Here is a 13,831-nt window from a genome sequence, read left to right as displayed (position 1 = left end):
ACCCCCCCCCGCCACACCGTCTCTTCAGTATGTTCCTCCATTACCCTCCCCCCGCCACACCGTCTCTTCAGCATGTTCCTCCATTACCCCCCCCGCCACACCGTCTCTTCAGTATGTTCCTCTATTACCCCCCCGCCACACCGTCTCTTCAGCATGTTCCTCCACTACCCCCCCCCGCCACACCGTCTCTTCAGTATGTTCCTCCATTACCCCCCGCCACACCGTCTCTTCAGCATGTTCCTCCATTACCCCCCCCCCGCCACACCGTCTCTTCAGTATGTTCTTCCATTACCCCCCCCGCCACACCGACTCTTCAGCATGTTCCTCCATTACACCCCCCGCCACACCGTCTCTTCAGTATGTTCTTCCATTATCCCCCCCCGCCACACCGACTATTCAGCATATTCCTCCATTACCCCCCCCCCGCCACACCGTCTCTTCAGTATGTTCCTCCATTACCCCCCGCCACACCGTCTCTTCAGTATGTTCCTCCATTACCCCCCGCCACACCGTCTCTTCAGTATGTTCCTCTATTACCCCCCGCCACACCGTCTCTTCAGTATGTTCCTCCATTACCTCACACCACACCGTCTCTTCAGTATGTTCCTCCATTACCCCCCCGCCGCTCTGTCTCATCAGTATGTTCCTCCATTACCTCACACCACACCGTCTCTTCAGTATGTTCCTCCATTACCCCCCGCCACTCCATCTCTTCAGTATGTTCCTCCATTACCCCCCACCACACCGTCACTTCAGTATGTTCCTCCATTACCCCCGTCACACCGTCTCTTCAGTATGTTCCTCCATTACCCCCAGCCACACCGTCTCTTCAGTATGTTCCTCCATTACCCCCCGCCACTCCATCTCTTCAGTATGTTCCTCCATTACCTCACACCACACCGTCTCTTCAGTATGTTCCTCCATTACCCCCCGCCACATCGTCTCTTCAGTATGTTCCTCCATTACCCCCTGCCGCACAGTCTCTTCAGTATGTTCCTCCATTACCCCCCGCCACACCGTCTCTTCAGTATGTTCCTCCATTACCCCCCGCCACTCCATCTCTTCAGTATGTTCCTCCATTACCTCACACCACACCGTCTCTTCAGTATGTTCCTCCATTACCCCCGTCACACCGTCTCTTCAGTATTTTACTCCATTACCCCCCCGCCGCACAGTCTCTTCAGTATGTTCCTCCATTACCCCCCGCCACTCCATCTCTTCAGTATGTTCCTCTATTACCCCCTGCCACACCGTCTCTTCAGTATGTTCCTCCATTACCCCCCGCCACACCGTCTCTTCAGTATGTTCCTCCATTACCGCCCGCCACACCGTCTCTTCAGTATGTTCCTCCATTATCTCACAACACACCGTCTCTTCAGTATGTTCCTCCATTACCCCCCCGCCACACCGTGTCTTCAGTATGTTCCTCCATTACCCCCCGCCACACTCTCTTCAGTATGTTCCTCCATTACCCCCCCGCCACACCGTGTCTTCAGTATGTTCCTCCATTACCCCCCGCCACACTCTCTTCAGTATGTTCCTCCATTACCCCTCGCCGCACCGCCTCTTCAGTATGTTCCTCCATTACCCCCAGCCACACCGTCTCTTCAGTATATGTTCCTCCATTACCCCCCGCCACACCGTCTCTTCAGTATGTTCCTCCATTACCCCACGCCGCACTCTCTTCAGTATGTTCCTCCATTACCCCCCGCCACACTCTCTCTTCAGTATGTTCCTCCATTACCCCCCTGCCACACTCTCTTCAGTATGTTCCTCTATTACCCCCCGTCACACACTCTCTTCAGTATGTTCCTCCATTACCTCCCCCGCCACACTCTCTTCAGTATGTTCCTCCATTACCCCCCGTCACACACTCTCTTCAGTATGTTCCTCCATTACCTCCCCCGCCACACTCTCTTCAGTATGTTCCTCCATTACCCCCCGCCACACTCTCTTCAGTATGTTCCTCCATTACCCCCCGCCGCACCGCCTCTTCAGTATGTTCCTCCATTACCCCCCGCCACACTCTCTTCAGTATGTTCCTCTATTACCCCCCCGCCACACCGTCTCTTCAGTATGTTCCTCCATTACCCCCCCGCCACACCGTCTCTTCAGTATGTTCCTCCATTACCCCCCGCCACACTCTCTTCAGTATGTTCCTCCATTACCGCCCGCCGCACCGCCTCTTCAGTATGTTCCTCCATTACCCCCCGCCACACCGTCTCTTCAGTATATGTTCCTCCATTACCCCCCGCCACACCGTCTCTTCAGTATGTTCCTCCATTACCCCCCACCGCACCGGCTCTTCAGTATGTTCCTCCATTACCCCCCGCCACACCGTCTCTTCAGTATGTTCCTCCATTACCTCCCACCACACCGTCTCTTCAGTATGTTCCTCCATTACCCCCCCCGCCACACCGTCTCTTCAGTATGTTTCTCCATTACCCCCCGCCACTCCATCTCTTCAGTATGTTCCTCTATTACCCCCCGCCACACCGTCTCTTCAGTATGTTCCTCTATTACCCCCCGCCACACCGTCTCTTCAGTATGTTCCTCCATTACCTCACACCACACCGTCTCTTCAGTATGTTCCTCCATTACCCCCCGCCACACCGTCTCTTCAGTATGTTCCTCCATTACCCCCCGCCACTCCATCTCTTCAGTATGTTCCTCTATTACCCCTTGCCACACCGTCTCTTCAGTATGTTCCTCCATTACCCCCCCGCCACACCGTCTCTTCAGTATGTTCCTCCATTACCCCCCGCCGCACCGCCTCTTCAGTATGTTCCTCCATTACCCCCCGCCACACCGTCTCTTCAGTATGTTCCTCCATTACCCCCGCCACACCGTCTCTTCAGTATGTTCCTCCATTACCTCCCCGCCGCACCGCCTCTTCAGTATGTTCCTCCATTACCCCCCGCCACACCGTCTCTTCAGTATGTTCCTCCATTACCCCCCGCCACACCGTCTCTTCAGTATGTTCCTCCATTACCCCCCGCCGCACCGTCTCTTCAGTATGTTCCTCCATTACCCCCCCCGCCACACCGTCTCTTCAGTATGTTCCTCCATTACCCCCCGCCACACCGTCTCTTCAGTATGTTCCTCCATTACCCCCCGCCACACCGTCTCTTCAGTATGTTCCTCCATTACCCCCCGCCACACCGTCTCTTCACTATGTTCCTCCATTACCCCCCGCCGCACTGTCTCTTCACTATGTTCCTCCATTACCCCCCACCACACTCGCTCTTCAGTATGTTCCTCCATTACCTACCGCTGTACCGCCTCTTCAGTATGTTCCTCCATTACCCCCCCGCCGCTCTGTCTCTTCAGTATGTTCCTCCATTACCCCCCGCCACACCGTCTCTTCAGTATGTTCCTCCATTACCCCCCGCCACTCCATCTCTTCAGTATGTTCCTCCATTACCCCCCCGCCACACCGTCTCTTCAGTATGTTCCTCCATTACCCCCCGCCGCACCGCCTCTTCAGTATGTTCCTCCATTACCCCCCGCCACACCGTCTCTTCAGTATGTTCCTCCATTACCCCCCGCCACACCGTCTCTTCAGTATGTTCCTCCATTACCCCCCCCCCCGCCACACCGTCTCTTCAGTATGTTCCTCTATTACCCCCCCACCACACTGTCTCTTCAGTATGTCCCTCCATTACCCCCCGCCACACCGTCTCTTCAATATGTTCCTCCATTACCCCCCACCGCACCGTCTCTTCAGTATGTTCCTCCATCACCCCCCACCACACCGTCTCTTCACTATGTTCCTCCATTACCCCCCGCCGCACTGTCTCTTCACTATGTTCCTCCATTACCCCCGCCACACCGCCTCTTCAGTATGTTCCTCCATTACCCCCCACCACACTCGCTCTTCAGTATGTTCCTCCATTACCTACCGCTGCACCGCCTCTTCAGTATGTTCCTCCATTACCCCCCCGCCGCTCTGTCTCTTCAGTATGTTCCTCCATTACCCCCCGCCACACCGTCTCTTCAGTATGTTCCTCCATTACCCCCCGCCACTCCATCTCTTCAGTATGTTCCTCTATTACCCCCCGCCACACCGTCTCTTCAGTATGTTCCTCCTTTACCCCCCTGCCACACACTCTCTTCAGTATGTTCCTCCATTACCCCCCCGCCACACCGTCTCTTCAGTATGTTCCTCCATTACCCCCCGCCGCACCGCCTCTTCAGTATGTTCCTACATTACCCCCCACCACACCGTCTCTTCAGTATGTTCCTCCATTACCCCCCGCCACACCGTCTCTTCAGTATGTTCCTAAATTACCCCCCCCCCCAACACCGTCTCTTCAGTATGTTCCTCTATTACCCCCCCCCACCACACTGTCTCTTCAGTATGTCCCTCCATTACCCCCCGCCACACCGTCTCTTCAGTATGTTCCTCCATTACCCCCCGCCACACCGTCTCTTCAGTATGTTCTTCCATTACCTCCCACCACACCGTCTCTTCAGTATGTTCCTCCATTACCCCACCGCCACACCGTCTCTTCAGTATGTTCCTCCATTACCCCCCGCCACACCGTCTCTTCAGTATGTTCCTCTATTACCCCCCCCGCCACACCGTCTCTTCAGTATGTTCCTCCATTACCTCACACCACACCGTCTCTTCAGTATGTTCCTCCATTACCCCTCGCCACACCGTCTCTTCAGTATGTTCCTCCATTACCCCCCGCCACTCCATCTGTTCAGTATGTTCCTCTATTACCCCCCGCCACACCGTCTCTTCAGTATGTTCCTCCATTACCCCCCCGCCACACCGTCTCTTCAGTATGTTCCTCCATTACCCCCCGCCACTCCATCTGTTCAGTATGTTCCTCTATTACCCCCCGCCACACCGTCTCTTCAGTATGTTCCTCCATTACCCCCCCGCCACACCGTCTCTTCAGTATGTTCCTCCATTACCCCCCGCCGCACTCTCTCTTCAGTATGTTCCTCTATTACCCCCTGCCACACCGTCTCTTCAGTATGTTCCTCCATTACCCCCCCCGCCACACCGTCTCTTCAGTATGTTCCTCCATTACCCCCCGCCGCACTCTCTCTTCAGTATGTTCCTCTATTACCCCCCGCCACACCGTCTCTTCAGTATGTTCCTCCATTACCCCCCCGCCACACCGTCTCTTCAGTATGTTCCTCCATTACCCCCCCCGCCACACCGTCTCTTCAGTATGTTCCTCTATTACCCCCTGCCACACCGTCTCTTCAGTATGTTCCTCCATTACCCCCCCGCCACACCGTCTCTTCAGTATGTTCCTCCATTACCCCCCGCCACACTCTTCAGTATGTTCCTCCATTACCCCCAGCCACACCGTCTCTTCAGTATATGTTCCTCCATTACCCCCCACCACACCGTCTCTTCAGTATGTTCCTCCATTACCCCACGCCGCACTCTCTTCAGTATGTTCCTCCATTACCCCCAGCCACACCGTCTCTTCAGTATATGTTCCTCCATTACCCCCCACCACACCGTCTCTTCAGTATGTTCCTCCATTACCCCCCGCCACACTCTCTCTTCAGTATGTTCCTCCATTACCCCCCTGCCACACTCTCTTCAGTATGTTCCTCCATTACCCCCCGTCACACACTCTCTTCAGTATGTTCCTCCATTACCTCCACCGCCACACTATCTTCAGTATGTTCCTCCATTACCCCCCGCCACTCCATCTCTTCAGTATGTTCCTCTATTACCCCCCGCCACACCGTCTCTTCAGTATGTTCCTCCATTACCCCCCCGCCACACCGTCTCTTCAGTATGTTCCTCCATTACCCCCCGCCACACTCTCTTCAGTATGTTCCTCCATTACCCCCCGCCACACCGTCTCTTCAGTATATGTTCCTCCATTACCCCCCGCCACACCGTCTCTTCAGTATGTTCTCCATTACCCCCCACCGCACGTCTCTTCAGTATGTTCCTCCATTACCCCCACCGCACCGTCTCTTCAGTATGTTCTTCCATTACCTCCCACCACACCGTCTCTTCAGTATGTTCCTCCATTACCCCCCCGCCACACCGTCTCTTCAGTATGTTCCTCCATTACCCCCCGCCACTCCATCTCTTCAGTATGCCTCCTCTATTACCCCCCGCCACACCGTCTCTTCAGTATGTTCCTCCATTACCCCCCCGCCACAACGTCTCTTCAGTATGTTCCTCCATTACCCCCCGCCGCACCACCTCTTCAGTATGTTCCTCCATTACCCTCGCCACACCGTCTCTTCAGTATGTTCCTCCATTACCCCCCGCCGCCTCTTCAGTATGTTCCTCCATTACCCCCGCCACACCGTCTCTTCAGTATGTTCCTCCATTACCCCCCGCCACACCGTCTCTTCAGTATGTTCCTCCATTACCCCCCGCCGCACCGTCTCTTCAGTATGTTCCTCCATCACCCCCCACCACACCGTCTCTCACTATGTTCCTCCATTACCCCCCCGCCGCACTGTCTCTTCACTATGGCCCTCATTCCGAGTTGTTCGCTCGGTATTTTTCATCGCATCGCAGTGAAATTCCGCTTAGTGCGCATGCGCAATTTTCGCACTGCGACTGCGCCAAGTATCTTTGCTATGAAGATAGTATTTTTACTCACGGCTTTTTCTTCGCTCCGGCGATCGTAATGTGATTGACAGGAAATGGGTGTTACTGGGCGGAAACAGGCCGTTTTGTGGGCGTGTGGCTGAAACGCTACAGTTTCCGGAAAAAACGCAGGAGTGGCTGGAGAAACGGGGGAGTGTCTGGGCGAACGCTGGGTGTGTTTGTGACGTCAAACCAGGAACGACAAGCACTGAACTGATCGCACTGGCAGAGTAAGGTTGGAGCTACTCTAAAACTGCTAAGAAGTTTGTGATCGCAATATTGCGAATACTTCGGTCGCAAATTTAAGATGCTAAGATACACTCCCAGTAGGCGTAGGCTTAGCGTGTGTAACTCTGCTAAATTCGCCTTGCGACCGATCAACTCGGAATGAGGGCCTATGTTCCTCCATTACCCCCGCCACACCGCCACTTCAGTATGTTCCTCCATTACCCCCCACCACACTCGCTCTTCAGTATGTTCCTCCATTACCAACCGCTGCACCGCCTTTTCAGTATGTTCCTCCATTACCCCCCCGCCACACCGTCTCTTCAGTATGTTCCTCCATTACCCCCGCCACTCCATCTCTTCAGTATGTTCCTCCATTACCTCCCCCGCCACACCGTCTCTTCAGTATGTTTCTCCATTACCCCCCCGCCACACCGTCTCTTCAGTATGTTCCTCCATTACCCCCCGCCGCACCGCCTCTTCAGTATGTTCCTCCATTACCCCCCACCACACCGTCTCTTCAGTATGTTCCTCCATTACCCCCCGCCACACCGTCTCTTCAGTATGTTCCTCCATTACCCCCCCCACCCCCCGCCACACCGTCTCTTCAGTATGTTCCTCTATTACCCCCCCACCACACTGTCTCTTCAGTATGTCCCTCCATTACCCCCCGCCACACCGTCTCTTCAGTATGTTCCTCCATTACCCCCCCGCCACACCGTCTCTTCAGTATGTTCCTCCATTACCCCCCGCCACTCCATCTCTTCAGTATGTTCCTCCATTACCCCCCCGCCTCTTCAGTATGTTCCTCCATTACCCCCCGCCGCACCGCCTCTTCAGTATGTTCCTCCATTACCCCCCGCCACACCGTCTCTTCAGTATGTTCCTCCATACCCCCCGCCACACCGTCTCTTCAGTATGTTCCTCCATTACCCCCCGCCACACCGTCTCTTCAGTATGTTCCTCCATTACCCCCCCGCCACACCGTCTCTTCAGTATGTTCCTCCATTACCCCCCCCGCCGCACCGTCTCTTCAGTATGTTCCTCCATCACCCCCCACCACACCGTCTCTTCACTATGTTCCTCCATTACCCCCCGCCACACTCTCTCTTCAGTATGTTCCTCCATTACCTCCCACCACACTCTCTCTTCAGTATGTTCCTCCATTACCCCCCCGTCACACTCTCTTCAGTATGTTCCTCCATTACCCCCCACCACACACTCTCTTCAGCATGTTCCTCCATTACCCCCCGCCACACTCTCTCCAGTATGTTCCTCCATTACCCCCCACCACACTCTCTCTTCAGCATGTTCCTCCATTACCCCCCGCCACACCGTCTCTTCAGCATGTTCCTCCATTACCCCCCGCCACACACTCTCTTCAGCATGTTCCTCCATTACCCCCCGCCACACTCTCTCTTCAGCATGTTCCTCCATTACCCCCCGCCACACTCTCTCTTCAGTATGTTCCTCCATTACCCCCCGCCACACACTCTCTTCAGTATGTTCCTCCATTACCCCCCGCCACACTCTCTCTTCAGTATGTTCCTCCATTACCTCCCACCACACTCTCTCTTCAGTATGTTCCTCCATTACCCCCCCGTCACACTCTCTTCAGTATGTTCCTCCATTACCTCCCCGCCACACACTCTCTTCAGTATGTTCCTCCATTACCCCCCGCCACACTCTCTCTCTTCAGTATGTTCCTCCATTACCCCCGCCACACTCTCTCTCTTCAGTATGTTCCTCCATTACCCCCCGCCACACACTCTCTTCAGTATGTTCCTCCGTTACCTCCCCGCCACACCGTCTCTTCAGTATGTTCCTACATTACCCCCCCGTCACACTCTCTCAGCATGTTCCTCCATTACCCCCGCCACACTCTCTCTCTTCAGTATGTTCCTCCATTACCCCCGCCACACTCTCTTCAGTATGTTCCTCCATTACCCCCCGCCACACTCTCTCTTCAGTATGTTCCTCCATTACCCCGCCACACACTCTCTTCAGTATGTTCCTCCATTACCTCCCACCACACACTCTCTTCAGTATGTTCCTCCATTACCTCCCCGCCACACCGTCTCTTCAGTATGTTCCTCCATTACCCCCCCGTCACACTCTCTTCAGCATGTTCCTCCATTACCCCCCGCCACACTCTCTCTCTTCAGTATGTTCCTCCATTACCCCCGCCACACACTCTCTTCAGTATGTTCCTCCATTACCCCCCGCCACACTCTCTCTTCAGTATGTTCCTCCATTACCCCCGCCACACTCTCTCTTCAGTATGTTCCTCCATACCCCGCCACACACTCTCTTCAGTATGTTCCTCCATTACCCCCCGCCACACTCTCTCTTCAGTATGTTCCTCCATTACCCCCCGCCACACACTCTCTTTAGTATGTTCCTCCATTACCTCCCGCCACACCGTCTCTTCAGTATGTTCCTCCATTACCCCCCCGTCACACTCTCTTCAGCATGTTCCTCCATTACCCCCCGCCACACTCTCTCTCTTCAGTATGTTCCTCCATTACCCCGCCACTCACTCTCTTCAGTATGTTCCTCCATTACCCCCCGCCACACTCTCTCTTCAGTATGTTCCTCCATTACCCCCGCCACACTCTCTCTTCAGTATGTTCCTCCATTACCCCCGCCACACACTCTCTTCAGTATGTTCCTCCATTACCTCCCGCCACACTCTCTTCAGTATGTTCCTCCATTACCCCCGCCACACTCTCTCTACAGTATGTTCCTCCATTACCCCCCCGTCACACTCTCTCTACAGTATGTTCCTCCATTACCCCCCCGTCACACTCTCTTCAGTATGTTCCTCCATTACCCCCCCGTCACACTCTCTTCAGTATGTTCCTCCATTACCCCGCCACACTCTCTCTACAGTATGTTCCTCCATTACCCCCCCGTCACACTCTCTTCAGTATGTTCCTCCATTACCCCCCGTCACACTCTCTTCAGTATGTTCCTCCATTACCCCCCGCCACACTCTCTCTACAGTATGTTCCTCCATTACCCCCCCGTCACACTCTCTTCAGTATGTTCCTCCATTACCCCCCGTCACACTCTCTTCAGTATGTTCCTCCATTACCCCCGTCACACTCTCTTCAGTATGTTCCTCCATTACCCCCCGCCACACTCTCTCTACAGTATGTTCCTCCATTACCCCCCCGTCACACTCTCTTCAGTATGTTCCTCCATTACCCCCGCCCACACCGTCTCTTCAGTATGTTCCTCCATTACCCCCCGCCACTCCATCTCTTCAGTATGTCCCTCTATTACCCCCCGCCACACCGTCTCTTCAGTATGTTCCTCCATTACCCCCCCGTCACACTCTCTTCAGTATGTTCCTCCATTACCCCCCGTCACACTCTCTTCAGTATGTTCCTCCATTACCCCCCCGTCACACTCTCTTCAGTATGTTCCTCCATTACCCCCCGCCACACTCTCTCTTCAGTATGTTCCTCCATTACCCCCCGCCACACTCTCTTCAGTATGTTCCTCCATTACCCCCCCGTCACACTCTCTTCAGTATGTTCCTCCATTACCCCCCGTCACACTCTCTTCAGTATGTTCCTCCATTACCCCCCGTCACACTCTCTTCAGTATGTTCCTCCATTACCCCCCCGTCACACTCTCTTCAGTATGTTCCTCCATTACCCCCCCCCGTCACACTCTCTTCAGTATGTTCCTCCATTACCCCCCCGTCACACTCTCTTCAGTATGTTCCTCCATTACCCCCCGTCACTCTCTCTTCAGTATGTTCCTCCATTACCCCCCCGTCACACTCTCTTCAGTATGTTCCTCCATTACCTCCCGCCACACTCTCTCAGTATGTTCCTCCATTACCCCCGCCACACACTCTCTTCAGTATGTTCCTCCATTACCCCCGCCACACACTCTCTTCAGTATGTTCCTCCATTACCCCCCGCCACACCGTCTCTTCAGTATGTCCTCCATTACCCCCCGCCACACCGTCTCTTCAGTATGTTCCTCCATTACCCCCCTGCCACACTCTCTTCAGTATGTTCCTCCATTACCACCCGCCACACTCTCTCTTCAGTATGTCCTCCATTACCCCACGCCGCACTCTCTTCAGTATGTTCCTCCATTACCCCCCGTCACACTCTCTTCAGTATGTTCCTCCATTACCTCCCGCCACACTCTCTTCAGTATGTTCCTCCATTACCCCCCCGTCACACTCTCTTCAGTATGTTCCTCCATTACCCCTCGCCACACCGTCTCTTCAGTATGTTCCTCCATTACCCCCCGCCGCCTCTTCAGTATGTTCCTCCATTACCCCCCGCCACACCGTCTCTTCAGTATGTTCCTCCATTACCCCCCGCCACACCGTCTCTTCAGTATGTTCCTCCATTACCCCCCGCCGCACCGTCTCTTCAGTATGTTCCTCCATCACCCCCCACCACACCGTCTCTTCACTATGTTCCTCCATTACCCCCCGCCGCACTGTCTCTTCACTATGGCCCTCATTCCGAGTTGTTCGCTCGGTATTTTTCATTGCATCGCAGTGAAATTCCGCTTAGTGCGCATGCGCAATTTTCGCACTGCGACTGCGCCAAGTATCTTTGCTATGAAGATAGTATTTTTACTCACGGCTTTTTCTTCGCTCCGGCGATCGTAATGTGATTGACAGGAAATGGGTGTTACTGGGCGGAAACAGGCCGTTTTGTGGGCGTGTGGCTGAAAACGCTACAGTTTCCGGAAAAAACGCAGGAGTGGCTGGAGAAACGGGGGAGTGTCTGGGCGAACGCTGGGTGTGTTTGTGACGTCAAACCAGGAACGACAAGCACTGAACTGATCGCACTGGCAGAGTAAGGTTGGAGCTACTCTAAAACTGCTAAGAAGTTTGTGATCGCAATATTGCGAATACTTCGGTCGCAAATTTAAGATGCTAAGATACACTCCCAGTAGGCGTAGGCTTAGCGTGTGTAACTCTGCTAAATTCGCCTTGCGACCGATCAACTCGGAATGAGGGCCTATGTTCCTCCATTACCCCCGCCACTTCAGTATGTTCCTCCATTACCCCCCACCACACTCGCTCTTCAGTATGTTCCTCCATTACCAACCGCTGCACCGCCTTTTCAGTATGTTCCTCCATTACCCCCCGCCACACCGTCTCTTCAGTATGTTCCTCCATTACCCCCCGCCACTCCATCTCTTCAGTATGTTCCTCCATTACCTCCCCCGCCACACCGTCTCTTCAGTATGTTTCTCCATTACCCCCCCGCCACACCGTCTCTTCAGTATGTTCCTCCATTACCCCCCGCCGCACCGCCTCTTCAGTATGTTCCTCCATTACCCCCCACCACACCGTCTCTTCAGTATGTTCCTCCATTACCCCCCGCCACACCGTCTCTTCAGTATGTTCCTCCATTACCCCCCCCACCCCCCGCCACACCGTCTCTTCAGTATGTTCCTCTATTACCCCCCCACCACACTGTCTCTTCAGTATGTCCCTCCATTACCCCCCGCCACTCCATCTCTTCAGTATGTTCCTCCATTACCCCCCGCCACACCGTCTCTTCAGTATGTTCCTCCATTACCCCCCCGCCTCTTCAGTATGTTCCTCCATTACCCCCCGCCGCACGGTCTCTTCAGTATGTTCCTCCATTACCCCCCCGCCACACCGCCTCTTCAGTATGTTCCTCCATTACCCCCCGCCACACCGTCTCTTCAGTATGTTCCTCCATTACCCCCCCGCCACACCGTCTCTTCAGTATGTTCCTCCATTACCCCCCCGCCGCACCGTCTCTTCAGTATGTTCCTCCATCACCCCCCACCACACCGTCTCTTCACTATGTTCCTCCATTACCCCCCGCCACACTCTCTCTTCAGTATGTTCCTCCATTACCTCCCACCACACTCTCTCTTCAGTATGTTCCTCCATTACCCCCCCGTCACACTCTCTTCAGTATGTTCCTCCATTACCTCCCCGCCACACACTCTCTTCAGCATGTTCCTCCATTACCCCCCGCCACACTCTCTCTTCAGTATGTTCCTCCATTACCCCCCGCCACACTCTCTCTTCAGTATGTTCCTCCATTACCCCCCACCACACTCTCTCTTCAGCATGTTCCTCCATTACCCCCCGCCACACCGTCTCTTCAGCATGTTCCTCCATTACCCCCCGCCACACACTCTCTTCAGCATGTTCCTCCATTACCCCCCGCCACACTCTCTCTTCAGCATGTTCCTCCATTACCCCCCGCCACACTCTCTCTTCAGTATGTTCCTCCATTACCCCCCGCCACACACTCTCTTCAGTATGTTCCTCCATTACCCCCCGCCACACTCTCTCTTCAGTATGTTCCTCCATTACCTCCCACCACACTCTCTCTTCAGTATGTTCCTCCATTACCCCCGCCACACACTCTCTTCAGTATGTTCCTCCATTACCCCCCCGTCACACTCTCTTCAGTATGTTCCTCCATTACCTCCCCGCCACACACTCTCTTCAGTATGTTCCTCCATTACCCCCCGCCACACTCTCTCTCTTTAGTATGTTCCTCCATTACCCCCCGCCACACTCTCTCTCTTCAGTATGTTCCTCCATTACCCCCCGCCACACACTCTCTTCAGTATGTTCCTCCATTACCTCCCCGCCACACCGTCTCTTCAGTATGTTCCTCCATTACCCCCCCGTCACACTCTCTTCAGCATGTTCCTCCATTACCCCCCGCCACACTCTCTCTCTTCAGTATGTTCCTCCATTACCCCCGCCACACACTCTCTTCAGTATGTTCCTCCATTACCCCCCGCCACACTCTCTCTTCAGTATGTTCCTCCATTACCCCCGCCACACTCTCTCTTCAGTATGTTCCTCCATTACCCCCGCCACACACTCTCTTCAGTATGTTCCTCCATTACCTCCCGCCACACTCTCTTCAGTATGTTCCTCCATTACCCCCCGCCACACTCTCTCTACAGTATGTTCCTCCATTACCCCCCCGTCACACTCTCTTCAGTATGTTCCTCCATTACCCCCCCGTC

At 54.3% G+C, this 13,831-nt stretch overlaps 1 protein-coding gene across 1 annotated transcript in view; it reads right to left on the bottom strand.

The window, feature by feature from the left end:
- The window catches only part of WDR4 (WD repeat domain 4), a gene marked incomplete at its 5' end in the record, with an annotated part of 204,981 nt that overhangs the window by 126,050 nt on the left and 65,100 nt on the right, over nt 1-13,831 (bottom strand). The gene's annotated exons all lie outside the window — the stretch shown is intronic.

The sequence above is a fragment of the Pseudophryne corroboree genome, unplaced genomic scaffold (assembly GCF_028390025.1).
Source record: "Pseudophryne corroboree isolate aPseCor3 unplaced genomic scaffold, aPseCor3.hap2 scaffold_656, whole genome shotgun sequence".
NCBI classification, from domain to species: domain Eukaryota; kingdom Metazoa; phylum Chordata; class Amphibia; order Anura; family Myobatrachidae; genus Pseudophryne; species Pseudophryne corroboree.
This window is presented reverse-complemented; position numbering and strand designations above follow the sequence as displayed.